Raw genomic sequence first — 23,728 nt, 5'->3', positions numbered from 1 at the left:
ACATAATAATATTTATAAACGTTCAATATTCATGGGATCTCGACAGGGTAGATACGGGCAGGTGCTTCACCCTCTGGTATGAAGGGAGCACCAGAGGACATGAAATTTGTATTAAATATTGCCTATTTAATTCATAAATGAGGCGTAATTTCTTTGCTCAGGGGCCAGTGAGTCGGTGGAACTCCTTACCGAAACTGTTGTTGAGGCGGAGTTGGTGTGTTTTTTCAAACTGTGCCAGACAGATATTTAACCAGAAAGACGACGAAGCTTTGTCGATGTAAGGCAGGAGAATGGAGTTGAGGATTTTCAGATCAGCTATGAGTTCATTGAATAGTGGAGCAGACTCGATGGGCTGAATGGCCGACTTCCAATCCTACATCATTTGGTCTAACACATCATTTTATTGATAAATTTAGAATTCTGAGGGGATGGGATGAAGTGATAGAAAAGGTTTACAAACTGATCAGACAGATCGGGAACTAGGCTCATAAGCTCATGAAGAAGAAATGCGATGTGGCCTGGAGACAACAAATGGCACTGGGCATTCCGCAGATGGGTATGTGCAGAAGGTGTGCTTACTAAAGGAAATTGGTGGATCTTATATTGTGCCAACTTGGTGATCACACTGGAAGCTGGATCACGGTATAATTCACACAGGAAAAGGTTGTGAAAAATTGAAGTTTCATTTCATTGGAAACGCTTACTGTGGTTCCAATTCTAATTGACTGTTTTAAACACTGATCAGAACTTTGTTAAAATTCACAATCCCACTGGATAAGCTATTGCACCTGATCTCTCCTTATTTGTTTCATTTTCATTCGATGTAAATTCATAGCAAGTCAAGATGGAATGAAAGGAGGAAAGAAACGTTACATTCCTTTTCATTATCCCAATTTAACTTACAACACAAACAAATTGCTTTATTTCTACTTTGATGAGGTAACGATTTATCACAAATCTCCGGTGCAATGAAGGGCAAGAGCAAGACTCTCCATCCAATGTGTATTAAAGATGTGAGGCATAAAGGGAAACCAAAGCTGCGTTTGATAGCAGTAACAGCCAGAGTAGGATTCAAATCCACACGTGCACAATGGAAGAGCAACCTGTCACCTTAACCCCGTGGCCACTTCAGCCCATTGCAAAGGGGCTCACATGTGACCCCGTCAAGATTACAAATGGTGCACCCAGGGGATAAGAAATTCCCTGAGCGGAATCGAATCCACACCATTATGTTTCTGCTTTCAACGGAATAATAATACCAGCAAAATCGAAGGAATTGTCCTCGTCCTTGGAAGGAATACCTGTCCTTGATTCATTCCGTGTCGGAACTGTCTCAGAATGAACCAGTAAACATGAAATTCCCGTCACATTCACACGCACATTTAGTCTTGACGCATAAATTCTTCAGTTTCTCTCTCACGTGACGAAGTATATAGGGAGAGAGAAGTGAAGGTGATGTTTTAGCTCGATGGGCTTTCTCATATGGCTGAACCTGAACTGGATAAAATTCCCGGAAATGCAATTTCGTTCGTTTCATTTTATTTATTTTTGCTGCAACCTCAGTCTGTTCTTTGCAATGATCCGAAGTGAATTGGATTTATATCACTGGAACGATTAATGTTGCATTCAATTTTGCCTCGAATGTATTTCAGCTTAAAGAAAATACTGATCAGAAAAACAGAAGGTTAAACTACAAAACAAGATGCCAGTTTTGAGTTTCAGTTACTTTGGCAGATTTTGGTGGGTATCAAATGAACCCAACATCATGGCGGTTGTCCTCTCATCTTTAAGGCATGGGATTAAAGCAGGAAATCGATCTCCAAGAGACGGGTCACTTCCTATTCATTGTGGAATATCTTTCTTTGACAATATACATAATCTCCTCAGTTCCATTTATAATGCTTCATGAGGAATATTAATAGAAATCTTTCAAAACTCTGAGTTTTTCTTTTGCGGAATCTTACTCAGCTGCATACGTGTCGGGTATTTCTTTGCATCTAAAGCCGTCCAAATTAGACATTGTTTCCTCGCACCTTCCACTCCCCACACCGCGCTTTTGCACTCTTACCTGGCCACAGGCTGTCTCTCTCCTGGTGAAACTCACTGCTTGTGTGTCTCTAAATATGCCTTCCCAAATGTTTTGGAAACGGTTTCTCTGAGTGACAGAAATTCTGCTCCCACATTTCTTTGTCCGACATCGATGGTTTTCATTTCCTGACGTTCAGAAATTTGTGAACTTGAAAGAGTGAATTTACCAACTATTTACTCTATCCAACTTCCATTCGGTTTTCCTTGGTTCAGTTTCAAATTTTCCAATACCCAAATAAATAAAATTCCGTCCCCACTAAACGCCTTCAGCATCGTCTCTAATGTCTTAGCAGCCAATAAACGCTGACAGTGTCCTCTCTGATAGAATCACAGATTCCCTACAATGCAGAAAGTACAATTCAGCCAATCGAGTCTGTCGGGACACACTGAAGAGCATCTCAACCGGCCCAACTCCCCTCTTTATCCCCGCAGGCCTCTGGCTTGTGATTTCAAATAAACCTGTTGGAATAAAACCTGGCATGGTGTGACTGCTGACCTTATCACTGCGTTACCCATGGCTAATTCACTTAACTTACTGAATTCACTCCCTGGACACATCAACGCAATTTAACATGGCCAATCCACCTCACACCTCGCTCAGTGCGAACCACTGAGCAAATGTACCATCACATTGAACACTATCTGTATCATGTGTAATGGCTTTACACACTGGTAACTCAGCCGAGTGAAAGCAAGCTGCGCCCTCAAACCGAGCTCAATGCATCCAAACGCGGTTCTCCACTGTACAACCTCATTAGTGCTGCTGGAAATGTTTCTGCACTCAGATCTGAGTGATTACTTTGTTTTCTTCCTCAGATTCCTGCTTTAAATAAACATGTCAGTCAGGAACAACTCTATGTAATGGTTTTCATTCCAACACAAACACAATGTGCAGTTTGCACAACTCACCTGTTTGCACTTTCACAGACACCCTCTCTCCCCAGGAGTTGCAGCCCGTCTCCACGCTGATTCAGACAGCACTGTCCTTCCTGTGACATATCCAATCGAGAATGGAAGGCCAGGCATTAATAACCTTCACTGGGGAACAGAGCGACAATTTTAAAACATTTACGATGCCCCCAGCGGAAAATTGAGCCCCGTGACAGGCGGGGACACTGACCACGATACTGTGGAGGACAACAACATCGAAGGAGACCCTTCAGCCTGTTGTGGCCTCACTTGTTCAACACAACTGCTTAACGACCTAAATCAAGTGTTCCATTGTTTAGCCCATAGTCTTATATGTTTTGGCATCACAAATAATCTCTGGTCCATGTCAGTAAAATCTGCTACATGAGCATTGATCTCACAACAGCGGTAACCAAATGTATCAACTGATTTTCATGTCCCGATCGTGGGCTTGGGGCACGTTCACCCAGCGACAGTGACTGCAGCAGCACAGAGTGAACAGTATCGATGTGAGATTCTGCAGTGCCTTAATGAAATAAGAAATGACTCCACAACCACATGATGAAAGAGCATAGCTCCGACAGCTAGTGCCCATTTAAACCTGGTAGACTCTAACTTGGTGTTGTGTGATTTTTAAGTTTGCACATCATTGTCCAAAACCGGCGTCTCTAAATTAATGAAACGGGGGTGTGGGACGGAAAGTTCAGTTAGTGATCTTAGGAGGGAGAGAAATCTCTAGGAACTGTGGATTTGAATTCTGACATATGAAACAGAGATTTGAGCGAGCAGAATTTGAAGGAAAAAATTCATCACCTTGGAGAAAATTTCCATGTTAAAACAAATGATTCCTTTGTGTTTAACAAAAGCTGAAGCAGATAGAAAAATTACTGCCGTGACTCGGATTCGAACCGAGGTTGCTGCGGCCACAACGCAGAGTACTAACCACTATACGATCACGGCAACACACAGACAAGCACGCTGATTGCTGCACTACAGTAGCATAAGAAATGTTAGGCAGAGCACGGAATGAACAATATCAGTAATTAGCGAAAAGTGGCAGATATGTGGGAACTCAGAATGGGCTGACTGTTTAACATCGGTGCCCCCAGAGGCAGTGGTGATTCCATCATTAATATGCTGAAGGCTGAGATAAATAGATTACTCCAAAACATCAAAGACTCCGGGGACGGTGCAGGTTTTGTTGAAATGTATGCTTCAATAGCAATGCAGTTTAACATCGGCTCCTTCACCAGTTTCCCCCCACAAGGCAGTAACTCCTGCTGACACATAGTCGCAATTCCCAGCCCCAGCATCATAGGAACTGAGTGGCGCAGTCGCGAAGATCCAACTTGAAATCGGTTGGGAATAAGGTCGCAGAGCTACTCGATGGCTCCAGTGATACAACCGGTGAATGCACGGTATTTCTATGACAGTTTAGAGGCACAAGCAATTCCGAGGTTGGGAGTGTTCCTGGTCAAAGGGGGGGGGGGAAGCGGCAGAAGGGAAAATTTATTCCCGTTTATAATGACATAGCAATCTACAGTGCATCTTGCTGAGACAGCTCAGTGCCACAACTGGAGCATTGGCGGCTGGTTTGACGTTTGATTCTGCTTCACGATCAACAACTTTCCTGGAATGAATTGCTTTCACCAATTTTCTTTCCAAATGTTTGATATCTCCCTGCAGTCTGCGGCTTTCTTCCTCATGGTTAATTGCATGATTAACTGTTGTATGATCTGCACACTGCTAAATGACGGCCACCGTAAGTAAAAATGAGTCATTGATCTACATGAGAAAACAGTGGAACTCACAGCAAGCATGCTTCGTAGGTTTGCAGGCAACATCAGAATTATTGACAGTGAGGAAGATTATCTAAGATTCAAAAGGATCTTAATCCAAAGAGTCGATGGACTGAAAAATGTAACATGGAGTTCAATCTGGATAAATGGAAGGTATTACATTTTGTACATCAAAAAGAGTAGGGCTTTGCGTGGTGTTGGAGAACACGGAAGCTAGGGGTACAGGTACATAATTCCTTGTAGTTTGCAATGCACATAGACAGGATGGTTAAAAACGCTTTGGCACACTTCCCTTCATTGCTCAGTCCTTTGTGCACAGGAGTTGGAACGTTATGTTGAAGCTTTGCAGGACATTGATGAGGCCTCTTCTGGAATATTATGTCCAGTTCTGGGCGCCCAGTTGTAGGAATGATATTATTCAGCTGGAATAGGTTTAGAAAAGGTATACACAAAAGTTGCCTTTTGTGAAATGTTTGAGTTATAATGAAAGGCTGGATAGGCTGAGGCTATTTTCAGATTCGAGATTGGGGTGCTGCAAAACCACAACAGGTAAGGCAGCATGCGAGGAGTAGGAGAATCAACATTTCATGCAAGTGTCATTCATTAGGCTCTTTCCCGAAACATCGATTCTCCTCAAATGCTGCCTGACCTGCAGTGCTTTTCCAGCACAGCACACTCTCGACTCTGGTCTCTCATCTGCAGTATTCACTTTTTCCTAGTTGAGACTGTTTTCACTCTAGGTTAGGGGTTTGAGCAGTGACCTGATAGAAGTTTATGAATTATTGAGAGGTAAGCTAGAGTTAACGATAGCTGCCTTTTCCCAGAAGGGGAATTTCAAGGCGAGAGGCTATATGTTTAAGAGAAAAAGAGAGACATTATAAAAAAAGACATGTGAGACACTTCTTTTAAAGAGGGTGTTTTACGTGTGCAATTAACTTGCTGAGGAAGTGATGGATGAGGATGCATTTGCAACATTTAAAGGAAAATTGGATCCATCCATGAATGGGAAAGTGGGATTTCTAAAATAAAATATTTTCTTTCATGCCTAGTACATCTGTTATTTCCCAGAGGACTGTTAGGAGTCAACCACGATATTACGTATCTGGAGTTTTATGTGGGATAGAACAGATGACTATGGTAGTTTGCTTCCCGAACTGGCATGAGTGAATCAGGTGGGAGTTTCCACACCAACCGATTCACGTCATCACGAGAGTCTTCAAACTCCACCGTCTGTCCTGCCAGGATCTGAACCCTTTGACCCCAAAATATTACTTGGGATTTGGATTAACAATACAGTAATAAAACTACAAGGGCATTATCACCGCTCAGCGGGTACAGGAGGAGGCAGATGGGACTAGATCATATTGGCAGTATGTTCAGCGTGGATTGGTTGGTCTGACGGGCCGGTTTTTATGTTGTATGACTCTATCACTGACGCCACGGAACAGGCAGTTGGTTGGGATTAACAGCAGCATTGACAACATAATCGAACTCCTGATGGGATATGTTAACCTGCTGGAGTCTCCGGAGGTTGTTTTGCTCAGTGATCCCTTCCCACACACGGGATTGGTGAACGGCCTCTCCCCAGTGTTACTCATTAAATGAGGTTCATTTCTGTGGTTAATTGAATCCCTTCCAGCAGTCCCTACATTGTCCTGCTTTCTCTGTGGTATTGGCGTCATTTTCTCTACCCAGAGTGAACGATTCTTTCAAATTGTGTCCACTCAGAAACAAATCCTGTTTTCCATGTTGTGAATGTGTTTTCATTCTTTCTCATTCACCCACAGGGTGTGAGAATGACTGATCAGGACAACATCTAATCTTCCCCCCTTGTTCGTTGCTGCCTGGCTGCATCACAACCCCTGGAGCGATCCCAGCCTCGGGTCGCTGTCTGTGGGCAGTCTGCACATTGTCTGTGTGTTTGCATTTTTATTCCTCCCTCTGACCAAAGATGTGCCAGTTAAAGAGATCAACAATGGGAAATGCAGGTTTATGGAATAGCGAATATCTTGGGGTCTGGTGGGATGCTCTTCGGAGGGGTGTGGACTGGAACGGCCGACTAGCCTGCTTCCCCATACGTGAGGATTCTTGAATTAAGGATCAGCTAATGTTTTTTCTGGTCCTGGAGTCTCTCGTAGGCAGGACTGGGTAAAGATGGTAGAATCCCTTACATACGGGACATGAATGAGTGCGATTTCAGGAAATTAATGATCCCTGTTCCTGAGGTCAGGCTTGCATTCTAGGTTTTATTCGTCGAACTTAAACATTATCGGTTCGCTGTCCAAGTCCAAAAGGACAACTAGTTTAAAATATCACCCCAACATCACCTTCTCCATTTTGAAGTCTTTACTGTGGGAAGAAACTTATGCTGAGCTGATGCAAGCGAAAGCAGCTGCCACCGCCAGTGTCTGAAACACAGATCCAAATAGCAAAATCATCTTTTAAACCCACCACTGCCAAGTTGAGGACTCAACACGCTCCCGTTGTGCCACTCAGCTATCTTAGCAAGATGCACTGTAGATCGCTATGAGAGTATAAACGGGGCCAACTATTCCCTTGATCAGGAGCATACTCAACCGAGGAATTTCTTGCGCCTCCATACCATCACAGGAAGGGCCGCACTGTCACCTATTGCATCACTGGAGACAAAGACGAACTCCGCAGACTCACTCCCTTCCCCATTTCCGGTTGGATCTGGGCGGCTGTGCCGCAGTTTCTCTGACTCCGAGGCTGGGAACTGGTATTAGTTCCCAGCACTGGTTACTGCCTTGAGGAAGCTGGTGAAGTCGCTAATTTTATGCTAAAATGCTAGTGAAGCATACATTTCAACAATATCCTGAACTGTCGCCTGAGTCTTTGAGGCTTTATCGAAATCGATCAATCTCATTTTTCAACATTCTCATTTAAGGGATCTCCACAGTCTATGAGGACATCAAACTGAAAGATTCAGCTCATTCTCAGTTCCCACATGCCTGTCACAGTTTGCTGAGTACTGATATTGTACATTTGGTATTCTTCCGAACATATCCTCTGCTAGTATACTTATTGCTGCTGCCAAGCATCCTGTTCTGTAGTTGCTGTGATCGTGGTCGTCTGTATTTTGCATTGTCGGTTCTAAACCATATCACAACACTAAGTGTTCTCTCCGTTGTCCTTTGTGTGACACATCGTAAGAAATTAATTGTTTTACCTTCAAATTTCGCTTTCTCACATCTCTGCGTTTTATATATCAGGATTCAAACACACCTGTTATCGATGATTCCTCTCCTTCCCACGATCATTAAAACTTCCTTTCCGTCCCTCCTCCCATTTCTCTGAGGCAATGCACAATCTATCACTCTCTTTCACATTCACACTGTTCTGTCTATGCAGCGGTCACTGTTGATGGGTGAACGTGCACCAATCCCACCATCGGGACCTCCAAACAAGTTGATCCACTTGAATACCGCAGTTGTGAGATCAATCCCCATGTAGTAGCTTTTACTGACATAGGCCAGAGACAATTGGAGCGTCAGGCTCATGGGAAAGACCCAGGGCAGTTTTGGGGAAAAGAGATTTTATTGGAAAAGATCAGCTTTTGTGGCTTTCTGCATTGGTCTTGTTGTAATTTCATAGGACTGATAATCCAGAGACTAAGGTAATAGTTTGAGTACTCGGGCTTGAGTCGCACCATCCCAGATTGTAAAATTTAGATTCAGCAAATATCTGCAGTGAAGAATATAATGACTATTATACATCCATTGACATTTGTTGACAAAAAAAGCATCTGGTTCACTGACGTCATTTCAGGATGGAATCTGCTGTCCTGACTTAGTCTGACCTGCATGTGACTTCAGACTCATAGCAATGGGGTTGAGTCTCAACGGCCCTCTGTGCAATTAGGAATGGGTAATAAATTCTGCTTAGCCAGAATCGCCCTACTACTAATACAGAATTTTTTAAAAAAACAAATGCTCATTAGGTTAAAGCAAGAGTGTTGTGTGCAGTTTTGCAAGTCACATTATAAGACCATAAGACATGGGAGTGGAATTAAGGCCATTCGGCCCATCGAGGCCACTCCACCATTCAATCATGGCTGATGGGTATTTCAACTCCACCTACCCGCATTCTCCTCGTAGCCCTCGCAGGAATGTAATCTCACTGAAAACATTGCAGGAGATATTTACCGGGATATTGTTTGGGACGAAGAGTTTCAATTAGGAAGAAAGACAGGACAAAGTGGACTGTTTGTCGCAGTGCAAAGGAGATGTAGTGGAGACATGATTGAGTTAGGGAATGGAGAGGGTTAACTGAACGAGTTTCCCATTGATGGAGGGATCGATCAGCAGGGGCCAGAGATTTAAGGAGAAAGTCATAAAGGTTTCAGATGATGTGCGAAAATGCTTTATCAGCCAGTGGGGGGTTGGAATTTGGAATACACTGTCTACATTGTTCAGAGTGGCAGACACTGTTAAAGGTGAAATGTGTTGCTGGAAAAGCGGAGCAGGTCAGGCAGCTTCCAAGGAGCAGGAGATTCGACGTTTCGGGCATGAGCCCTTCTTCCTATGATCAGAGGAATAGATAGAGTAGACAGTCAGAAACATTTTTCCTGGGTACAACAGTGTTACAATGGGACATAAATTTAAGGTGAAGGGTGGAAGGTATAGGGGAGATGTCAAGGGTGGGTTCTTTACCCAGAGAGTGGTGGGGACATGGAATGTGCTGCCCGTGGGAGTGGTAGAGTCAGAATCATTGGCGACATTTAAGCGGCATTTGGATAGGTAAATGAATGGGTGCTTAATCTAGGATAGAAGTTCGGCACAACATCGTGGGCCGAAGGGCCTGTTCTGTGCTGTATTGTTCTACGTTCTATATGTTCTATTTTCAGCTCTAATCTCCAGCATTGGCAGTCCTCACTTTCTCCTGGACATTGTTATAGCCTGAGTAAACATTCAGATGTGAACTTGTGATGCAAAGACATACAAGGCTGTGGGATAAACATTGTGAAATGGGATTCAGTTCATTAGGCAGGTATTTTTGACAAGTGTGGCCACAACTGGTTGAAGGGCCTCCTTTGACACTCTTGTTCTCGGTAGTATAGTAGTTAGTGTCCCCGCCTATTACAGGGCTCAATTCTCCACTGGGACAGTGTAAATATTTTAAAACAGTCGCTCAATTCCTAAGTGCGGGAATTGATAGTTGTCCTTCGATTCTCGATGAGGCATGTCACAGGAAGGACAGTGCTGCCTGAATCAAGGTGGGGAAGGACTGCAGCTCTCAGGGAGGCAGCGTGTCAGTGAAAGTGCAAACACGTGATTTCTGCAAACTGCACAATGTTACTGTGTTCGAATGAAAAGCATTTGACAGACTTGTTCCGGATTGAAGTGTTCATTGGAAGCAGGATGGTGAGGAAGAAACAGCGTACAAGCATTCAAATATGAGTGCAGAAACATTTCCCGCAGCACGGATCAGATCGTAACAGAGTAGCATTTCGATACATTGAATTTGGGTTGATTTGCTTTGAAGAGGCAGAGTTACCAGGGTATAAAGTCATTAAAAATGATACAGGTTTTGCTCACGATGATGAACATTGGCTCAGTAATTCGCACTGTTTTTCGGTCTGAGGGTTATGTTGATTGGTTAAGTTAAATTGCTCTCTCGTGTCCAGGGAGTGAATTAAGTAAGTTTAATGAATTAGCGACGGGTAACGCGGGGACAAGGTCAGAAGTCACAGGACGCCAGGTTATAGTCCAACTGGTTTATTTGACATCACAAGGGGGAGGATTGCCCCTTCTTCTGGTGAAATATAAGGGAATAGGGAGGAGAGCTAGGTCTGGGTGAGATGCTCTTCAAAGAGTCTACACTGGATTGATTGACTGAAATGCTCTTTCTGCACTATAGGATTCTGTGATTCTATGAATTGATAATGACGGTGTTTACTGGGGTGTAAAGGCATTAGAGAAGATGCTGATAGGGGTGTACTGAGGATGAGATTTTATTCACTTGTCTTCTTGGAATACTGAGAACAGTTATCCCTGAACCAAGGAAGACTTAATGGGTTTTTTTCAAGTTATGAAATGTTTGGACAGAGTAAATAGGTGGAAAATTTCCTCTTTCAAGTAAGTAAACATCTAGATGTCAGGCATTCAATACCTTTGATAAAACCTTTGAAGGACAAAGAAATGATGAGAACAGAATCGCTGTCACTCCGAGAATCTGTTTTTCAAAGTGTTTGGAAAGGCACATTTGCTGACATGCAAGGAATACATTTCACAAGGAGAGAGACAGCGTGTAGCTAGGTAAAGGTGTAGGGGTGGGGTGAAGTCAGTCAGAAGTTGCGGCGAAACAATGTCTAAGTTGGTTGACTTTAAATGTAAATTTCTTTAATGTGTGCAGCTGAATAAGATTCGTTTCCAAAACTGCATTTTGAAATATTTCGCATAATATTCCACGTAAAGCATTGTAAATAAACTGAATGGATTTTTATTTATTGATAAGGTAAGATATCACAGAATGAATAGGAAGTGACAAGTTGCTTGTAGATCGACTTCCTGCTTTCATCACATGCTTTAAGGATGTGAGAACAAACACCATGATGTTTGGTTCATTTAATACTCAGTGAAATCTGCCAAAGCAACGCGTAACAAAACTGGTGGGTTTTCTTTTGCACTTTAACTCTCTGTTTTTCTAAGCAGTATTTTCCTTAAGCTGAAACAAAGTCAGAGCAAATTTGGATACTACATTAATCGTTCCAATGAGATATATCTAATTCACTTCTGATTATTACAATGACATTGTGAGATTTCAGAAAAATGAAAATGAAACGAACAAATCAGCATTTCTTGCGATTTAATCCAATTCAGGTTCAGCCATATAAGAAAAGCCATTGAGCGACAACATCACCTTTATTTCACTCACCATGGCTGCTTCTTCACGTGAGAGAGAATGTGACTGAAAAAAATTATGAGTCAAATGTAGGTGTAAATATGACGGAAAATTCTTGTCCTGTTTCATTCTGACACAGTTCTGACTCAGAATGTATCAATGACAGTTATTCATTCTGACCAGCATGGCTATTTATTGGAATATGCTGCTATTATAATTCCGGTGAAAGCAGAAACACAACGGTGTGGATTCGATTCCACTCTGGAAATTTCTCATCCATACTTTTCATCACATGTAACCTGATGAGGTCACATGTCACCCCACTAGAAAATGTGCAGAGGAAACCGAGAGATTATGGTGGTGGGTTATCATACTGCTGTGCTCCGCATTCACGGGTTAGAGTCACACTCTGGTTGCAAACTTTACGCACCCCTCTAGCAGTTTTTCTTTGCACCTCACACTCTGGTATACACTGGATCGAGAATCTTGTTCTTGCCCTTCACTGCACGGGAGATTCACAAATAATCGACATCACATTAAAGTCAAAATGAAGAGTGCGAGCAGTCATTCTACTCAATTGTAGATGAAATTGGTGTAATGAGAAGGAACGCATTTTTCTTTCCGCCCTACATTCTACCTTGTCTTTCTATGAATTTATATCGAAAGAAAGAGAAAAAAAAAGTGATGGGGAGCACAAATCTATCCAGTGGGGTTGTTCATGAGTATTTTAACCTAACACTTCACACAAAGATCTAATCAGTATTTCAAACAGTCACTCGGAATTGGAACCGCAGAAAATGTCTCCTTTGAAACAAACACTTCATTCTTTCACAAATTTCTGCTGTGTGTGAATCACACAACGATCCATCATCCAGCGTGATCACTGACTTGCCAACTGTATAAGATCTAGCAACTTCCTTCAGCAATCACAGCTTCTGTACACAGCCACCTGTGCTGTGCCCAGTGTCATTTGTTGCCCCCAGGTCACAGTACATTTCTTCTTCCTGAGTTTATGAGCCTTGTTCCTGATTGTCTGATCTGTTTAATAAACCTATTCTATTACTTCATCCCATCCTCTCACAATTCTGAACTTATGAATAAAATAAGGCGTTAGACGAAATATTAAACCAAGTGGAAGTATGCCACTCAGCCCCATGAGTCTGTTCAACCATTCAACGAAATCATGGTTGAACTGATTTGGAGATGCCGGTGTTGGCCTGGGGTGTACAAAGTTAAAAATCACACAACAGCAGGTTATAGTCCAAAAGGTTTAATTGGAAGTGCACTTGCTTTCGGAGCGATGCTCATTCACCAGGTAATCTAATAATCTTGAATTCCTTTCTGCTCGACAAAGTTTCTTCATCTTTCTGATTAACTATCTGACACAGTTTGATAATACCCAACCACACAGTCTCAACAGCGGTTACTGGAAAATGTCACAGATTCTTTGACCCCTGAGCAAAAATTTCTGAATTAAATGGGCAATATCTAATTCTGAGATTATGTCCTCTAGTGCTCTCCTCAGAGCATAGAGCAAGCCACCTGCCCGTATCTACCCTGTCAAGATCCCACGAATAATGAACGTTTACAATTATTATTATGTGATTATAAAGTTCCGCTCCTCCTCCTTTGTTTCAAGGAGAATAATCCCAGCCGAACCAATCATTCCACGAAGTTCTACTATATACAGAGTTAGCAACATGTTTGTAAGTCTCCACTGTCCCTTACCGCGTCCTTACATATTATTAAGACAGGTGGAGAAATTTCGGTGAGGAAACGGGTTGAAATTTCGGGCGCAAACGGGAGTTGGAACTTGAAATCAGAAAGCGATTGGAATCGGATGGACCCACAGAAAGATCAAATACAGAGAAGATAACTCTGACAAACGAGAATCTAATCATATTCGATTGACATTCAATGGCTTCAATGTAACTGAATTCCTCCGTGTAATCGTCCTGGGAGCTAGTATTTAGGAGAAATGGAACCTGACTGCCCATATGAAGAAGTTGACGGAAAAAAAATGTCCGTCGGTCGACTTTGTTTAATTATTAACTCAACTCTCATCTCCGTGAAGCCTACATCGTCCGCAACGCACAAATTAGATGTTTAACAAAAATGTCTCCATTGCCTAGGTGAGTGCAGCTTCAATGCCACTGAAGGAACTGGGCACCCTCCACGACAATGCAGTCACTTAACTGTATATTGTTCAACACCTCAATATTTATTCCCTTAACTGCTAAGGCACAATTGCAACAGAGTGCACCACATAGAAGATTCACTGGATTAAGTCATCCAGGCTTTGTTGACAGAACCTTCAAAGCTCAAAGACTGTACCGACTATAAGGACAAGTTTGAAGATGCACTGAAACTTCACAATTTGCAAATTATCCTCCAAGGCACAAACCAGCATGACTTGGAGAGGGATCAGTGGCAAATTCATTGAGTGGTGAAGTAGTTTGATGGGCAAAGTTTAATATTTCAGCCCTCTATTTTTCATCTTTCGATTGTTAAAAATGTAGATTATTGCATGGACCAGACTTGTGCTCGTTCCTTTAGTTGTTTCCTAAACTGGCGGTTGCTAAAGATCGAATATCATCCACAGGCTGTGGTCAACAATAGAAAATATCCAAAAACCTCTTGAACACCTGATCTCCCTGTCCAACAATCTTCAGAGATCTGTGAATGTCCACTCCAAGATTTCTTTGTTCCTGTACACCACACAGAATCCTCACTGTTATTGTTACTATTCCCCAAATTCACGACAACACATTGGTCTGGATTCAATTCCATTCGCCATTTTTCCTTTCCACCTGATGGCTACATCCCTGCAGTCCCTGACATTATTCATCATAGTCAACTATACGACTATGTATCGTCATTAAACGTCTAAATCATAACTGCTAAAAAAAAAGTTTGAATTATTGATCTACATCAGGAAAAAGTGGTACTTCACTGGGAACAAGTATCCAAACATGGTTCCCCGCTGCATGGGATGAACACCTGCCATGTTCCAATCTCCAAAGGTTGCTAGCCCAGTATCTCGCCCCTTCATTTGCAAATGACACAAAGATTGGTTGAGTAGCCAGAAAACATAGGGGACTGTCAAAAATGAAGGGGAATATAGATAGACAGAAGAGTTGAGCGCAGAAGTGGCAAATGGAGTTCCATCCAAGCAAATGAGAGGTGATGTTTTTGGGAAGCCTAATTCTCAAGTCAAGTATACAGTAAATTGAAGAGCCTTGGGTAAACTTGATGAGAAGAAAGATCTGGGAGTTCAGGTCCTTTGTACCGTGAAGGTGACTGCACAGGTGGATAGAGTGGTCAAAAGGCATATGGCATGATTGTCTTCACCGGATAGAGCATTGAGTGTAAGAGCTGGCAAATCCTGCTAAATTTGTACAAATGTTTGGTTCGTCCGCGTTCAGAATACTCTGTTCAGTTCTGGTCGACAAATTACCAAAATTATGTGTACGTTTAGGAGAGAATGCAGAGAAAGTTTACACAGATGTTGCTTGGTATGGAAGATGCAAGCTCGGAAGAGAGGCTGAGTAGTTTACTTCTGCTTTCATTAGAAAGAACAAGATTGAGGGGCCCTGATTGAGGTCTACAACATCATGAAGGGTACAGACTGGATGGATTGAGATAAGCTTTTTCCCAAGATGAGGCATTCACTAATGAGAGGTCACGCGTTCAATGAGAGAGGTGAAACGTTTAAGGGAGATAGACATAGAAGGTATTTTACACAGAGGGTGGTAGGTGCTGGAATGCGTTGCCAGCAGAGGTAGTAGAGGCAGGCATGGTAGATTCATTTCTGGTGCGCCTGGAGAGATGCATGAGTAAGTGAGGAGCAGAGGGATGCGGATGCTTAGAAATTGGACGACATGTTTAGATAGTTGATTTCGACCGGCTCAGGCTTGGCCGTCCAAAAGGCCTGTTCCTGGGTTGCACATTTTCTGTATTCTTTGTTCTTCTTTGTTCACTACACTACCAACTGTGGGATACAGGTGAAGTAGTGTTACTTCTGCAAACATAATTACTTATGCAAAGTAAATGAACTCACACCAGTGTATAATTGTTTCAACCAAAAGCTGAGTCAACAAGAATGAAACCTATGTGAGGGAAATATATAATTGTTTTCATATTAGCTAAAATGTGCATACAAGAATGAAAGGTGCCTGCAAGCAATGGTAGATGGTACAGACACATAGATAAGGTGTTGTGAGGATGTAGGTTAAGCCAGATATGCTTGTACAAGCAGGAGTTATAAGCATTTTTTCCCATTTCTGCAAAAACAGAAAACAAACCCCAAGTAAAAGGTCGTAAGGTTCAATATGGTTGGGGAAAGGGAGGAAATGTCACAAGTGGGGGAAATAGATGGCAATGAAGGAGGATATACCTAACAGTTGACAACAGCCAGGATGTGGTGAAAAGGCCACGTAAAACCTATACTTTGTTATGCAAAAGGCCGGATAAGGCAAGAGCAAAACAATAGTAATGGGCACCGGGTTTGGAGTCGTGAATCCTATGTACTTGCTAAACTCTGCATGTCTATTTCAGGCACCACGCTTGCAAGCGTATAAAAAACATACTGAGTGCTTCAGATTTTGCCTCGCACTGAAATTATTGAAGTGAGTGGGCTTAGTTTCTCACAATTGGAGGATCGTCCGGGATATTCTTCTATCGCCAGGGGTTGTGGCTGGCCCTGGACACTGGGAAGATGTATCCCAGTCGCAAATGAGGAGCGGTTTCTTGTCCTAGTTTTGTCCGCTCCCTTGGGCGTCTGGTAGAATCCCACAAGAGGGACATCTGAATCAGACAGTGAAAGGAAGTCGATAAAAAACATGAGAAAAGGGGCCAGGCAACTCTGTGCACAGACCAACGTAAGAAAACTGACTTTTAAGTATTAACTTGGTGGCCGGCAAAAGGGGTATATAATTGCTGAGGGACTGATGAGGGCCTTGAGAAATAGGGGGTAGGCAGAGTAAGTCGAACTGTCACGGATTAAAGAAAGAAAAGCATCCTCGTTGGGGAGGATGTTGAGGGAATGGACAAGTAAAACTTGAACAAGGGAAAGAACCAATCCTTTATCCAGCTGTCTTCTGGCCAAAGTATGATTCGGATGAGGATTGGGTATGTCAGTATTCAAATTTGTATGTCAATAAAAAAACAAACCTTTAGTCAAGAAGAGTCGGACTATGTGTCCTGTTGGAAAGGCTGTTTGGGCTTGATGGGAGGAAAGACAAAGGATTCCCCCTCTGCCCCACCCAGTCCCTGGGGTCCTTTTGCTGCTTGCACCTCCCCCACCCGCCAGCCGCCTCATAAAATCAGATTAGGTGAAAATGGGGGGGGGGGGGGAGAGAGACAGAAAGACAGGGACAGGGAACGTATGAGCCACAAGAGGAGAACAAAGGGGCGGTGGACAGGGGTGTTGTTGTTCCCGAGCCTCAATTCGCAATAAAAGGAAGGGAAGATAAAGTAGATGTAGAGGAGGCCTCTGGTGTATTTACACTAACGCCTAAGCGGGAAAAAACCAAAAACAAATAAAGGGGCAGAATATGAAGACTTATCCCCTTCTGCAGGTACCAATAGGGGACAAAGAGATTGGGTTTGTGAGTGCCCCCCTCACCGGTGGGGAGGTCAGAACATTTAAAAAGGAAATGAAGGTTCTGGATGAGGATCCAGTACGGTAGTGTGAACAAATTAATCAATTCTTGGGGCCCAGTCTGTATACATAGACTGAGTTAATGTCCATTTTGAATATACTATTTACTGGGGAAGAAAGAGGACTTATACCAGGAGCAGCCATTAAAATATGGGACAGGAAACTTCCCAGTGGGGATGGGGATACTGGACAGGGAGAGACAGAGTTTCCCCTCAGAGATACCCAGTGGGAAAATCAAAACCTGGAGCATAGAGAAGAAATGAGGGAATTGAAATACCTGATTCTCAAAGAAATAAGAGAGGCAGTTCCGAAGTCGCAGAATTTGACTAAAGCCTTTGAAGTTAGAGAGGAGAAAGATGAGACTCCCTCAGCTTTCTTGCAAAGATTAAGAGACTCAATGTGGAAATACTCTGGAATGAACCCTGAGGACCCAGTGGCACAGGGTCTTTTGAAAGTACATTTTGTGACAAAGGCATGGCCAGACACAGAGAAAGATACTGAAGATAGAAGGGAGGAGCGAAACACCTTTAGATGAATTGGTAAGAGAGGCACAGAAAGTGTTTGCAAAGAGAGAGGATGAGAGAAAAAACAGAAGTCAAAAATGATGGAAGCTACGATTGATGAGGTAGTTAAGAAAAGAATGGAACCAATAGTGAGCAACGGAGCGATGGGTGGCAGTATATAGGACAGAGGAAGAGGGAGGGCGAGAGGAAAAGGGGAGCATTTGATAGAGGGTTCGGGCGACAGGCGCAGAGATGGAAGTCTCCACAGGCAGGATGCTATTATTGCAGAAAAATCGGGTATTTTAAGTGGGAGTGTCCTGACCTACAAAGGGAAGAAAGGCAATTCCGCTTATGAATTTTGATGAAGAATAGGGGTGTCAGGGTTCCTGCCCCCGGGAGCCACCAGGAACCCTTGATAAACTTGAAGGTGGGACCCTGTGGGGAAGAGGAAGTCTTCCTAGTAGATACAGGGGTAGCATGGTCATCGCTGAATTTTAAACCAAAGAAAGTAGGAATGTCAACATGGTCAATTACTATTGCCGGCGTGAAAGGGGAAGGATTTACTGTTCCAGTATTTGAAACTATGATGATAGAAGACCCTAAGGATACAGTGATAGGGGAACTGTTGTATATCCCTGATATTGGAAGTAACTTACTTGGGAGAGATTCAATTATCCTCTTAGGACTGGAGATTTGAAATCAGGAAAAAGAATTAGTTGTACAAATGGCAATGTTGACAGAAGATGTGGAGAGAGAGATAGACCCTATTATATGGGCTAGAGAAGGGAATCGTTGAAAAATACAGATCCGTCCCCTAGAAATAACTTTAGAAACGAAAGGGGACATTGTTTATGAGCGACAATATCCCATTTCCATAGAAGGCAAACGAAGGCTGCAGCCAGAAATTGAGGGGCTAGAGATGGACTGTTGGAGCCATGTATGTCTCCTTATAATATCCTGATTCTTCCAGTGCGAAAGTCCAATGGAACCTATCGATTGGTGCAGGATTTGAGAACATTGAATCCAATAGAACAGGTCAGGCACCTATACGTTATTAAGTAAGATCCCTAATGACCACAAATGGTTTAGTGTGATAGATTTAAATGATGCCTTTTGGGCTTGTCCCTTCGCAGAGGAAAGTAGTTTTTTTTCCTTTGAATGGGAAGATTCCATGACAGGACGAAAACAGCAATACCGGTGGACCGTGCTCCCCAAGGGGTTTATACAATCCCCGAATTTATTTGGACAGATGTTAGAACAAATATTGGAGAAATTTAGCAGCCCCAAGGGAACTACCCTGTTGCACTATGTAGAACGACCTCTTGGTAACAGGAAAGAGAAGAGAATGCATACTAGAAGCCGCTAAAAGAAATAATAAATTTCCTGGGTCAGAAGGGACTGCGAGTATCTGAAAACAAACTACAATATGTGGAGTGGGAAGTGAAATACTTGGGACATCTAGTTAGTGAGGGAAAGCGAAAGATAAGCCCAGAACGGTTAGAGGGAATAATGGGGATTCTGCTGTCCAGGACTAAACGGGAATTACGTATTTTTTTGTGTTTAACGGGATATTGCAGATTGTGGATTGATTTTTATGCTCAAAAGACGAATAAATTATATCTCAAACTATTAAAGGAGGAACCAAAGTGTCTAAGTTGGGACGAAGAGGAAAAAGAACTATTTAAGAATTCTAAAGAGATCTGATCAATGCAGCATGTTAGCCTTGCCTTCTCTAGATAAACCTTTCCAGCTCTTTGCTACTGTAGATAGGGGAGCGGCTTTGGGAGTATTAACCCAGACGTGGAGAGGAATGAAACAGCCAGTAGCATATCTTGCGAAGCTATTGGATCCAATGGCTCACATTCCGGGGTGGCCTGAATGTGTGCAGGTCGTGGTGGCCATTGCACTGTTGATGGAGGAAAGTAGGAAGCTTGCATTTAGGGGAACCCTAATAGTAAGCACCCCACACCAAGTGAGATTGATCCTAAACCAAAAAGCTGGGCGATGGTTGACAGTCTCGCGGGTTCTGAAATATGAGGCAATATTAATAGACGAGGATGATCTCGTGTTGGTCACGGACAATTGTTTAAATCCATCTGCCTTTCTTTCGAAAGGGGAAGGAGAATCTCCTCAGAATCCAGAGCACAACTGTGTCGACATTAGAAAATCCCAAACTAAGGTCTGCATGGACCTGAGAGATGTTCCGCTTCATGCAGGAGCCTGACTTTTTATAGATGGATCATCCCGGGTGACTGATGGGAAAAGACATAATAAGTATGCAGTTGTAGACAGGACGACAAGTAGTGTGTTAGAGGCAGGAAGGTTGCCGAATGGATAGTCAGCTCAGACTTGCGAACTCTATGCATTCGAAAGAGCCATTAGGGCGTTAGAAAATAAAGAGGGAGCAGCACACAGTAACTCTAAATATGCATTTGGTGTTGTGCACACTTTTGGAAAGATATTGCACGAAAGAGGACTGATAAATAGCCGGAGGAAGGAATTAGCACATGAGGAGTTGATTAAACGGGTCTTGGAATCCCAATTACACCCCCGAGACATAGCGGTAGTGCATGTAAATGGTCATCAGAAAGGAAATGAACCAGAAGTTAGGGGGAACAGATTAGCCGATGAAGTGGCTCAGGAAGCAGGCCTGGACCCACCAGGAGTGCTGATTCATTCCCTAATACCCATTGTCCCTGAGCCCCACAAGCTCCTATATTTACTGAAAGAGAAGAAAAAGAATTGAAAGATTTTGGGGCTGCAAAAAACAGCAGACGGGCAATGGATGTTACCTGATGGAAGGGAAATGTTAAACAAAATGATGATGCGAGAAATTATGGCTGTCCTACATCAATTCAGGCATTGGGGAGTACAAGCAACGAATTTTTCGTTCTTAGGGAATATGGATGTAAAGGATATACAATTGCTAAATAAATATGTGAGGCATGTATAATATGCACAAAGGTAAATAAGAAAGTCTTGAGAAAACAGACCCTGGGAGGGAGAGACCTAGGATTTAGACCCTTTCAGAGTATACAAGAAGATTATACTGGACTATCCAGAGTAGGAAGTCTAAAATATATGCTGGTCAGAGTAAATCATCTATCTGGTTGGATTGAGGCATAAACCCTAGCTATCGCCACTGCAAGTGTGGTGTCTAAAACAATATTACTGCAGTTAATTCCCCGATATGGGAGAGTGAACCGTATAGATTCCTACCAAGGAACTCATTTTACCTCTAAAGTGTTACAGGAGATAATGTAAGTATTGGGAATTTCCTGGGAGTTCCATGCTCCATGGCGCCCACCATCATCAGGAAAGTTTGAGAGAATGAACCACTCAAACGACAGCTCTCTAAATTGATAATAGGAACCAGACTCCCTTGGACAAAATGTTTACCTATAGCTCTCTTGCGAGTACGAACAACCCCAAGGAAAGATTTGGGACTATCTCCTATGAAATCATATTTGGATTACTTTATCTGGGAATGAACAGAGAATTAACAATTCCCGAAACTAAAGACTTGTTCTAAAGAAATGTATACTGGGCTTGTCCGCATCTTCGTCTCTCCTCAGAAAACAGGGTTTATTGGCACAGACTCCGCCCCTTGAATTCACCGTTCATCCCATCCGGGCAGGAGATTGGGTCGGAGTAAAATCTTGGACAGAGACTAAATTTCAGCCGGACTGGGAAGGGCAGTATCAGGATCCTTTGGTTACCGAAACGACAATAAGGATGGCGGAGAAAGGCTGGAATCACTCCACTCGGATCAAAGGGCCAATGTAATCTCCAGTTGAGGAAGAAGTCTGGACAGCCGAGTCAACGCAAGACCCGCTGAAACTCAGACTGAAGAGACTTTGAGTAACTGGTTATACAGTGACGATGCGAGCGCGGGATTATTTCTGTAGGATTGTGTGTTAAGATTTTTTGTGCTTCAGCACAATTTTTACAATGCTGAGGATGCTTAGAGTTATGATGCTCGCTCTCTTAGCATTGGGATTTTGTCAAATATAATTTTCATATGTGTTATTAACGATCCCTGAGACTGATAATCGGCAAGGAATAGAGCTGATGCATGTAGCTTAGTAAATTGAGGGGATGTTGATAATCAGAGACAGTACCGCAGCTCTGAGATACATCTTAAGTCATTTCGGGATGGTACTTGGTATAGTGCTCATGTCACAATACACCGTGCCGCCTTCCAATCACCTCTCGATTGTGCCAATAAAGAGTGTAACCCAATATACCTAATGATAAAGAAAACCACATGGCACAAAGCAATTCTCGGGGTGGCGGAGGGGGCGGGGGAGGCACCTATGAGATACAATTAGATGAAACATTTGGGATAGAAATGTAAGCAAACGGGAAGGATTTCTCGGGCTGTTGTTTTCAAATTAGCGTGGGAGAGGGAAAATGGGCAGAACTATTGGATAATAAGGTACAACTTTTCACACCTCCCGATGTTCCTAAAGTAGTAAAAATTACAGAGATAAAGGACATGAAACAGACCATCGAAATAGAAACTGAATATGAGGATGCAAATGCCTGGTTTGAATGGGTAAAGTGTACTGTAAAAGTTCTGAACAAGAGCAATTGCTATGCATGTGCCTCCGGTAGACCAGTGGCCCAGGTGGTTCCCTTTCACTTGGGTGGAAGCGAGACAGGAAGGGCATGCAATGTATGATCGCCCTGTAACAGGATAATACTGCATGGAATGATAGTAATTGTACCTTCCTATCTCTGATGTTCGCACCCTTGGAGAAGAATGGTTCAAAAGCACCCTCCCGCCCCCCACACCCTATGTTTTCAGCCGCAGTCAGAAATCACACTACGTGTGTGCATAGACAAGGTACAAATAGGTCTATAGATTTGGTGGAGTTGAAAGTATGTACAGAGATTAAGAATGTCATCCAAACAGACAGGGGAGGAAACTAATCAGCACCAAAGCCTCCCTGAGGGGATCTGTGGTGGTAAAGTGAAGGCAAAATATTGAGACCCACCCTACCACTAGGTTAGAAAGGGATATGTGCAATTGTACAATTGGCAATTCCATTTACCCTGGCATTTGAGAAGGAAAAGATAGTGGGGGAAAAAGGAAGGAGTAAGAGATAATTGTTAGTCACTTCTTTCGATGACAGTTTTTATCTCGATTCTATAGGAGATTCTCGGAGGGTACCTGATGAGTTCAAGGGTCGTAATCAGATTGCAACAGGCTATTAGTCAGCTCTCTTTTGGTGGGTAACAATTAATAAAAATGTAGATTGTATAAATTACATTTTCTATAATCAACAGTGATTTATAAATTATGCAAGAGATGGGGTTAAAGGAATATCAGAACAGCTTGATGCGACAAGCAGGATGGCATGGAAAGCAGAATGGCCTTGATATGATTTTAGAGGAAAAGGTCTGTGTGTGTGTGATGTTAGGATGAAGCTGTTGCAAATTTATTCCTAATAACACTGCATCTGATTGTTCAATTACTCGGGTGTTAGGGGGATTGACTACCTTAGTGGAGGAACTGGCTGATAGTTCAGGATGAGACACATCTCTCATAGGATGGCTTTAATCATGGTTTGGAAAATGGAAGGGGATGGTGGTTTCCATCCTTACTTCCCTGATAGTAGTAGCCGGGGTATTGTTGGCCATTGCTGTTGTATCACGCCCTATATACGAGGACTCACCCAAAGACTGATTGAGACAGCCTTAATAAAACAGATGCCCCGAAAAGGCAATCAGGCAGAGGAACCTTGTCGATTAAATAATGAGGGGATGAGTGACACCAAGATGGATGAAATCTCTGGAATGATGTTTGTGAATTTTGGGGACAATGCTTAAAAGAAAAATGCAGAAGGTAACAAATGGTCATTAAAGAAAAAGGGGGAAATTGTTGAATATAGGTAAAG

The 23,728-nt window shown here is 42.8% G+C and overlaps 1 non-coding gene across 1 annotated transcript; it reads right to left on the bottom strand.

Moving 5' to 3' along the window:
- Window positions 1-3,885: 3,885 nt before the first annotated feature.
- trnah-gug (transfer RNA histidin (anticodon GUG)) lies at window positions 3,886-3,957 on the bottom strand. The gene has a single exon. It is a non-coding gene; the product is annotated as a tRNA-His (tRNA).
- Window positions 3,958-23,728: the final 19,771 nt, after the last annotated feature.

Source organism: Hemiscyllium ocellatum, unplaced genomic scaffold, assembly GCF_020745735.1.
Source record: "Hemiscyllium ocellatum isolate sHemOce1 unplaced genomic scaffold, sHemOce1.pat.X.cur. scaffold_718_pat_ctg1, whole genome shotgun sequence".
Lineage (NCBI taxonomy): Eukaryota > Metazoa > Chordata > Chondrichthyes > Orectolobiformes > Hemiscylliidae > Hemiscyllium > Hemiscyllium ocellatum.
This window is presented reverse-complemented; position numbering and strand designations above follow the sequence as displayed.